This window comes from Aplysia californica, unplaced genomic scaffold, assembly GCF_000002075.1.
Source record: "Aplysia californica isolate F4 #8 unplaced genomic scaffold, AplCal3.0 scaffold00121, whole genome shotgun sequence".
Taxonomy (NCBI): domain Eukaryota; kingdom Metazoa; phylum Mollusca; class Gastropoda; order Aplysiida; family Aplysiidae; genus Aplysia; species Aplysia californica.
The window spans coordinates 1212346-1220020 of NW_004797391.1; positions in this window are offsets into that span (position 1 = coordinate 1212346).

The following is a 7675-nucleotide window of genomic DNA, read 5'->3' on the forward strand; positions in this document are numbered from 1 at the left end:
TTGGGGGGGGGGGGATTTGTTCACCTTTCTCAGTCTTGGTGGTTGTTAATGATAACCCTATCACACTGGAGTAAGATGAGTGAGTTCAGATTGTTGGTCTCTCTCAGCTAACAGGTGAAGTCCATTTGGAAATTTGTGTTTTCTTGATTTGTCTTTGGAGTATTTTTACTATATCGTGTTGTGGTCTCATTCTGACAATATATCGGCCAGAGCCTTTGTTATTATTTGGGTATGTATCTTTGTTGGAGTATGTCCCATGTCTCTCCTCGGTGTATTCGCTGTTGATTTAAGTTAGACCAAAATGTGTGCCAGAAGCTTTTCTGTTCTAATTTATTTGCTTCTGTACTGGACTTGATCATATTCATAAAGGGTATCCTGAAAGATACAAATTTTATAGTTGATCCAATAAAATCTCTGTTTCAGTTGAAATGTATTTACTTTTAAAAGAGCTTTCTAAGGAAAAATAATGTTCTATTCTATATATATATATATATATATGTGTAATGTACCTGAGTTCTTTTCTTTTTTGATGACAAGGGAGATTGCCACTCCTGTCTTTTCCTTCTGCCATCCATCGGTTTACACACGCTGCACCAATGTTGTTAGGTCCAATCTGTCGTGCTTTGTTCATTTATTTAAATTATACAACAACAACACAAAAGTCGTGAGACCACCAGCCAAAATGAAGCTTTCCTCACTGACAAATTTTGAGAACATGTCCTGAGCTTGTGAATCGCTCTAGTTACAAGGTGTAGAACGAGGTAAAAGGTGATGACGATGACGCCATGGCTCGGTTGTTTTTAAGAAATTCTTTTTTAGTGAAAGTCGAACCAATGTGCCCTACCATTACCAATCAGTTTCTGCAGAGTTTCTGAAAAGACTTCTGGGAAATCAGCCTTTTGCATCCTTTCATAAACAATTGGGGTGGGGGGGGGGGAGTGTTCAACTCAGGGGCTATACAACTGTTATCTCCGTAGACCTGACAATAGCGAGTTTCTCTCTCTATATCCATGTGAAAAGAGTTCTAGATCAGGTCAGTGACTTTTTGGGGAGGGTTTGCATTATTATTAAAATAAATTATTAATATTATGTTCAATATATATACAGTTCTGTCCCTTGCAGAGTGATTTGTAACATCAGGGGACTCCTGGAAACAAGGTCTCGGACGTCTTGAAAGTTTTTGTTTCTCTACTGTGTCAGAAGTCGGTGTCTGTTAAACCTATATTATTTTGTTAGACTCCCATGACGTACCATTTCTTTTCTGGGTTGTTTTTTTTTTTGTCGTAGTTTTTTTTTAAATTCCTCACAGTAAGTGACTTTGTGTTGTTTAAGAAAGATAATCTGTTGATGTATGTGGTGGAGGGGGGGGGGGGGGGGTCACAATTTGATTTTTGCGTGTGTGTGTGTTTTTATGCGCTACAGCAAAGGCTTCTTTTTTAGAGGGGAGGGTTTTTTGGGGGGGTTTTATTTTGGGGGGTGGGGGTTGTGTGTGATTGTTTGGTTTGGTTTTGCTTTTTTAAACTGGAGAATAATGTGAATGTCTTTCAAGCAATATATTATGCCATTTTCTTGTTGATGTGTGGAGACTCTCCATGGTTGCATATATTGATAGAGTATGTCTAGTTGAAGAACAAAGCTCAGGTCACCTCTGCTCGTTCTAAGCAGATTTAATCAGAGTTTCTGATAATTCATTATTAATCTCATCTCATGCTTTCTGACTTTTCCTGTATTTTAATGTTCTGAGCTTTTGGTTATTTTGTGTCGTCTGCATAAAAGATAATTTTCGAGAATGCTGATGCGATGCCGGTGTGAACGTTCATGTTGGTTTAGTGGACCGAGTGTTGTCGTCATGTTCACCGAAATGTTGGTTTATTTCGTTCACAACAGTTGCTCTTCAGAGCTGCCCTGTGAGACTGATGATTTCTTTCGTCACCAAAATGTATGAATACTTTGAGTACCCAACGTTTCGTTTACTCCCGTATCTTCAGATTAGGATTGGTTTCTTTATGTGAGGCAGCGTGGTGAAATCAGGCGCTCGCAAAACAATTAAATCAAAGAGACCAACATTTTTACTGGCCGTTGGGCAATTTTTTCTTTGAATTTTCTTTCTTTTTTTTTCTTTTTTTGGCTAGACACATTTTATTTTATGTCCTTTTAAAAACCTATTTCTGTGTAGATGTAACTAAAAAAAATGTTAATTAAGGGCAGGAAAAATGTAAATTTCCAGTGTCGAAGGATACTCAAGCTTCCGAAGTCACCAAACTTTGGCAGCCATTTTCTCGCTAATTTTACCTTTCTGACCAGACGACCCCCAAATCTTTCAATCACTTATGTCTTGACTTCTATTCAAGACATGTGGGTGTTTTTGTCGCCAAATGCAAGACAAATGAACAAGCTTTCGTATGATATGAATAACTCGATATGCCCAGAAATTTACGAGCGCCTGATTCCACCACGTCGCGACACATATCGTTCCAACTTAACTTATGACTGGGGCACGTTCTCTCCAGTCAATAATGGCTTTTTGAAAAACTCAATCCACTTTCCTAAACAATTGTAGAGTTCAGGACGTACTGAATGTGCCAGATGGATGGGTTATGGGGTGCAGCATTACAAAATCTTTCGCTCACATTTTGTTGGCTTCATGGGCTTTTAACGTATGCAGAAAGTCTCTGAATCTCTTTGAGCAAGCAATTAAAATGCTGCACCAAAGAAAATGTCATCTTGTACTATCAGTGATCTGGGAAAAGAAAAAAGGAAAACAGACTGGTTAAATGTTCCTTTTATCGGAGTTCCTGGTGCCAGTTTTGTCCAACTCTTCATTGCATTTCCCCCTTTTCTCTTATTTCGTACAGTTTGTAAGATAGAAATCGTCGTGGGCAATTCAGCACAGAATGGATTTTGCCAAAAAGTTGTTATTTATATTAAAGGTTATTTATCTTGGAAGAAGCTGTGTGTTTCTTTGAAGGAAGATGACCCTTGAGATCTATGAGTGGTGAGGAACTGTTTGCTTTAAACTGCAGGACTGTTTCCTGGAAGTATGGAGAGGTGTCAGCAGATTTTCGCCACAGCACTTTCATGAATAAGATTTTAAATGAGGTCAGATATGGTGCCATTTTTATATATGTACATTTCTTGAATTTGTTTTAAGATGACATATTATGAAAAGGGTTACAAATCAAACTTATCAGTTTATTGGCACAATGCAAAGAACAAATCTGAACAAAGTTTTGCAAATAGACACACTCTAGCTGGTTGAACAGGACAGCTCCCTGTTTTTTTTCTTATCATTTGTTAACAGGTATTTCCTCTCTCCTTTTCTTTGTGTAATTACTCCCTAGTAACACCTCTAATCTTCGGCACATGACCTAATTGTGCTGCAAGTGCTACAAAACTCTTACTGAAACTAAAAGTAAACCACTCAGGCTTCTGCTGTCTTTGTCATGCCTACTCACTTTAAACCTCTCCCTGGCCTTACTGAGTCACAACATTTTGTACAGGTTTTTAAAATATTTCTTTGGTTAGAATAAAGAAAGGTCTTAACATACCGCAATACATAATGAAATTGGCAGGATACAGAAACCTTTTCGTTTCGTATGAACTTCGCAGTGTGTGCGTTGTGAATACTTACGTGTTAGAAAAAGTTCAAGACCTGGAACTGTATGGACTAGACCACTATGTGTGTGGCTAGAATGTCCAATGGCAGAGGTGTAAGTTTATGAAAACGAGGGGGGGGGCGGGGGGGGGGGGGTGTGGGATAAACAACATGAGTTTCTTTAAACATCGAGGACTACTACCTTTCTTTCACACGTTCAGTTGGACTATTATCATTCTTTCAGTAGGCTTCAGCCGCCACCCGGGCTAAATTCCAAATTGATTCCTCCCAAACTGAAAATACTGTTGCCAGTATTAAAGGATACAGAGTACCTTTAAAATCGGTATGAGGCTGCCTGAATGGTCATGTACATATGCGAATCATTTTCGCTGCAGGTTGAAGAACCAGCAGTTGACTACCCCTGAGGTCTAGCACTAGCAGGGGAATGCAAAGATGAAAAGAAGATCCTTCTTTTGATGTGCAAATGTTTGAAACGTGTCGCAACTACGTGACTACAGCCGTTTTGGGATAAATATGGCGCTCAGTACTGATGGACAAAATAGAACAAGCCAAACAATGGGTCAAAGAAGAATATGGCTAAAAAACTGATATTGTGATTTATATGCCATTTTCCCATGTATTTGGCTGGTCTGTGTCAGTAGTCTGCTGTTGTGAGTTTGTGTGGACTGAGTCACTTTACTGTGTCACTTTAACGTGTCACTTAACCGCGTCACTTTACCGAGTCACCTTACCTTACACCGTGTGTATAAATCATATTGAATTCCATGAAGGATTATATTTTGTGTTTTTTTATATATTTGATTTCTTATGACTTGTCAATGTCTTGAGCTCAAGTGTGTGTGTGTGTCTGTATGTGTGTGTGTGTCCCTGTCTCTCATGTATGATCGCAATGAACAATGCACACCCTGAGTGACTATCTCTCTGTACGTGTACCTAGAGTGACTATCTCTCTGTACATGTACCTAGAGTAGCTATCTCTGTACATGTACCTAAATAATGTTATGGCTGAGAATTTTCTGTTTTTTAAGAATGTAGCGCTGCCCGCACTTTATATTTAATGTGATGATTCGCTTTCGGGTGTTTTTTTTTCATTTTAGTTGCGCGCTTATTTTTGCTTTCTCTGGCAGGGACTAGATTTTTTGTCTGGATGTACCGTGTGCTCAAAGACTGGATTTCCTTTTGTGATATGACTTCTGAAATGTCTGATGTAGTTTTGTTTCGGGGTTGTTTTTTTTTGTTGTTTTTTTTTTTTCTTGTCACTGGCTCTGATGGTGCCTTATGATTTCTACTGTCACGTGATAGAAGTCTAATAATAGTCCGAATTGAAGACTCTTTTCTCTTTTATATCGGTATGCCTTCTTTCCTTCACACGTTTCTCATTGTGGGTGGTTGGCGGGTGCTCTGGTGTGGTTTGCTTCTTCTTTCCTATCTAACATCTATTGTCTTTTTCTCCCCTTCTTCTTTTTTGTGTTCGTTACTCTCTTTGTAACACCTCTAATTTTCAGCACTTATATGACCTTATTGTGTTGCAAGTGCCGTAAAACTCTTACGAAAACTAAAAACACTTCTTATTTGGGTCGCATTTGTACGCTGAAAGCCTCATGACAGGTTCTGCCGGAGACCTCTTTCCTATGGCCATTTTTTCCATCAATTTCCTCATCCCCCCCTCCCAAATCAGACTTCATTGCATAGGGTTTTCAGCTGGGAGGTTCTGAGTCCTTTTTTAAACCGTGTAGGCCGTGAATGTAGGTCAGCGTGATGCCGCCTGTCCCTTCATTTATATTCGGCGGTCAGTGTCTACAGTCCAGACACAACGCACGCATCTACCAAGTGACCAACCCTCCGTTAGCATCCACTCGGTGAAGTTCCATAAGGAACAGAATTATTTTTATGTAAGATGGAGTAAAAGTGTTGTCAGGAAGAGTTGAGGGCTCCCCCGTCTCACAGAACTACAAAGTGTTGCTGTTATCATCAGCGGCCTCTCCGGTTGAAGTCCGAATGTGAGGCGTGCTGACAAAATGAGTTACTTTTCGGATTTGAGACCTATGGAAATAGATACCTCACGCTTATAGGTGAAGTTTTTATGATTTATAAGTATGAAGTTATGAAGTAGTAAAAGGCATGTTATACTTAAAGAATAAGGCATCAATAGAAGATCTGCAAATTTGACCCCAGTGTCGATTTTTTGGGCCAACATCTCCACTTGTGGATTGTGAAAAGTAACTCGTTTTGTCAGCACGCCTCACAAATGTTCTGATGTTTCGTTTTCCTTTTTGAATGAGCTACTTTCAAAGTGGACACAGACGTACTTGTTTCTATTTTTTGAAAGACGTGATGTTTCATTTTGGAAATGAGAACCAAATTTTTTTATTTATTTTTTTTTTTTAATGGGGGGGGGGGGGGGGGGTTACTTTTGATAGGATGTTTTGAACTTGCCATGTTTTCCATTGGCAGTGTTTTGTTTTTTTGTCCGGAGTTTCCAGGAAATTTGGGTTGCCAAAAGGCATGGCCTTACAGCCGCATTTTGAAAGTAGGTGGTATAATGTATGCATGGAAAAGCATTCTCTTTGTCATTTCGTTTTTCGAAACAGGTAGACCCATGACAAAAAGATATCGAGCTTTCTTATATATGCAATGATTATTTTGGTGTTCCAGTGAGGAACAGTAAGACTATAGGTCAACAAATGGTGAACACAGCTGTATTCTTTGACTCTGTGAAAGAACGTTCCTATCTGATTGCTTTTTTTTTGCTTTTTTTATAGAAATACTTTCCTCCCTCCCTCCTTCCCTCCCCATATTCCTTCCTTCCTTCCCTTCCCACTCTCTGTCTCTGTCTCTCTCTCTGTCTCTCTCTCTCTCTCTCTCTCTTTCTCTCTCTGTGTGTCTCTCTCTCTTCCCATCCCTCCCTCTCTCCCTCCCTCCCCATATTCCTTCCTTCCTTCCCTTCCCCCCCTGTCTCTCTCTATCTCTCTCTCTCTCTCTCTCTCTCTCTGTCTCTCTCTCTTCCCCTCCCTCCCTCCCTCTCTCTCTTCCTCTCTCTCTCTCTCAGGAGGTTTAGTTTTCCACAGCCGGTTGATTGGGAAATGTTACTGTGTACGTTCTTGCTGTACTGAGTGCACCTTTCCCCCGAAGCTGGTAGCTGACCGTTCATTGACGTTTTTAAACTTTTTTCCTCAATGAGCTTTTGGAGGAGTACCGTGATTTTTATCCTTTGCTTTAAGACAAGCTTTTTGAAACCAGGTTTTCCGACCATGTGGCAGGGGGTTTTTTTGTGGTTTTTTTTTTTTAATTTGTTCTGTGTTGCATGTGTTCTGAACTTATTTAGTGTGTCCTGAAACTTTTCATGAATGATATGTTGGTTGTTGTTTTGGGTTTTGTTTAAATTTAAATGGACTTTGTCAATTCAAATTGTCAACTCAACCTTACTATTATTTACGGAGTGGACAGGGTATGCCGTTTTCGTTTGCTTCCTTCGTCAACCCAGAACCTGTGCTACCAATTATGTAAAAAAAAAAAATGTCGTCCGGTGTCAGAAAGTGTTTATGGCGAAAATTTTGTCCAACAAATCGTCGCTTCTGACTGAATGGGAACTATATTGTCCAAAGTGTTCGTACTTAAGTAAAGAGGCACTTTGGACAAAATAGTTCTGCGGACAACGAAATGATGACGGTTTGGGGGTAGTTTTTTTGCTTTGACCCCAGTGTTTTCTGTGAGTTTTGTGGTGCGACACTGTTGGTATCGTTCTGGATTTTTTAAAAGTGTGGATGGCTAACGTTTGAATTCTCAGCTTAATATTCTTAGTCTTGATTGATTGCGAAATTTTTTTAGGCTTTCCTGCCACATTTCCAGTTGGAGATTGACATCAAATTTGGAGACGTCACTCTTATTAAATGGTCACTTTTAAACACAAGGGGGCTTTCCTGGAAAATGCTGTTTTGAGAAAATCAAAGGGAGAGATTTGGCCCCTTGTTCAGTTTCTTTAAAAGACACAAGGAGAGTTTTCTCTATAATCAAACAAATATACACACACACCAATGGAACCAAACCTCTCCTATATAT